This window comes from Schistocerca americana, chromosome 6, assembly GCF_021461395.2.
Source record: "Schistocerca americana isolate TAMUIC-IGC-003095 chromosome 6, iqSchAmer2.1, whole genome shotgun sequence".
NCBI classification, from domain to species: domain Eukaryota; kingdom Metazoa; phylum Arthropoda; class Insecta; order Orthoptera; family Acrididae; genus Schistocerca; species Schistocerca americana.
The window spans coordinates 287992410-287994454 of NC_060124.1; the positions used below are offsets into that span (position 1 = coordinate 287992410).

At 57.4% G+C, this 2045-nt stretch overlaps 1 non-coding gene across 1 annotated transcript; it reads right to left on the minus strand.

Moving 5' to 3' along the window:
- Positions 1-756: 756 nt before the first annotated feature.
- LOC124620646 lies at positions 757-911 on the minus strand. Its single transcript, XR_006980204.1, has one exon. It is a non-coding gene; the product is annotated as a 5.8S ribosomal RNA (ribosomal RNA).
- Between the last annotated feature and the right edge of the window lie 1134 nt (positions 912-2045).

Sequence of the window (2045 nt, forward strand, 5' to 3'; positions counted from 1 at the left end):
GAGTGGAAAGGCATCCGGACACGACCCCGCCGCGGATTGCTCCGCGCGGGCGGCCGGCCCCATCTGCCGAGGGCGGAGGCCAGTGGCCGGATGGGCGTGAATCTCACCCGTTCGACCTTTCAGACTTCTCACGTTTACCCCAGAACGGTTTCACGTACTTTTGAACTCTCTCTTCAAAGTTCTTTTCAACTTTCCCTCACGGTACTTGTTCGCTATCGGTCTCGTGGTCATATTCAGTCTCAGATGGTGTTTACCACCCACTTGGAGCTGCACTCTGAAGCAACCCGACTCGAAGGAGAGGTCCCGCCAACGCTCGCACCGGCCGCTACAGGCCTGGCACCCTCTACGGGCCGTGGCCTCATTCAAGTTGGACTTGGGCTCGGCGCGAGGCGTCGGGGTAGTGGACCCTCCCAAACACCACATGCCACGACAGGCGGCAGCCTGCGGGGTTCGGTGCTGGACTCTTCCCTGTTCGCTCGCCGCTAATGGGGGAATCCTTGTTAGTTTCTTTTCCTCCGCTTAGTAATACACTTAAATTCAGCAGGTAGTCTCGCCTGCTCTGAGGTCGTTGTACGAGATGTCGCACGCCTCACCGCCAGCCGGCTGTGCACGCTACCGAGTAAGTACCGGTATGCGAACCGCCAGGCGACGGGCGCGCATCGCACGTTTAAGGAGACGCGGCCGGCCCCACAGGCGGCCGCGACACTCCCAGGTCTGCGAAGCGGGGCAAACGCCGCGCGCTTCAGTATACGTAGCCGACCCTCAGGCAGACGTGGCCCGGGAACGGAATCCATGGACCGCAATGTGCGTTCGAAACGTCGATGTTCATGTGTCCTGCAGTTCACATGTCGACGCGCAATTTGCTGCGTTCTTCATCGACCCACGAGCCGAGTGATCCACCGTCCTGGGTGATCTTTTCATAGTTTCCACTGTCATAGGCGGGACGTAGGCGTGTGGCGGCCCCTGTTCCAGCGTTCTGTGTCCAACGGCCTCACGGCCGATGGGCGTCGTACGGCTCCACACCGGAGCGAAAAGGCACTCGGGCGAAAGTCATTCAAAACCGGCGCCAGGCGCCAAGTGCCGCAGGCCAGCCGCTCCAGAGCTTCAGCGCTCGTACCACACAACATTTCCGCTAGTTTTGAGTAGCACGCGTGGTTCCGCACGCGGCGCACGGCTACTGCGAGCCGTACAGGTAGCGTGTTGCGCGACACGACACGCACATCGAAAGACATGTAGTCTAGTCGGTAATGATCCTTCCGCAGGTTCACCTACGGAAACCTTGTTCCGACATTTACTTCCTCTAAATGATCAAGTTTGGTCATCTTTCCGGTAGCATCGGCAACGACAGAGTCAATGCCGCGTACCAGTCCGAAGACCTCACTACATCATTCAATCGGTAGTAGCGACGGGCGGTGTGTACAAAGGGCAGGGACGTAATCAACGCGAGCTTATGACTCGCGCTTACTGGGAATTCCTCGTTCATGGGGAACAATTGCAAGCCCCAATCCCTAGCACGAAGGAGGTTCAGCGGGTTACCCCGACCTTTCGGCCTAGGAAGACACGCTGATTCCTTCAGTGTAGCGCGCGTGCGGCCCAGAACATCTAAGGGCATCACAGACCTGTTATTGCTCAATCTCGTGCGGCTAGAAGCCGCCTGTCCCTCTAAGAAGAAAAGTAATCGCTGACAGCACGAAGGATGTCACGCGACTAGTTAGCAGGCTAGAGTTTCGTTCGTTATCGGAATTAACCAGACAAATCGCTCCACCAACTAAGAACGGCCATGCACCACCACCCACCGAATCAAGAAAGAGCTATCAATCTGTCAATCCTTCCGGTGTCCGGGCCTGGTGAGGTTTCCCGTGTTGAGTCAAATTAAGCTGCAGGCTCCACTCCTGGTGGTGCCCTTCCGTCAATTCCTTTAAGTTTCAGCTTTGCAACCATACTTCCCCCGGAACCCAAAACTTTGGTTTCCCGGAGGCTGCCCGCCGAGTCATCGGAGGAACTGCGGCGGAACGCTGGCTGGCATCGTTTATGGTTAGAAGTAG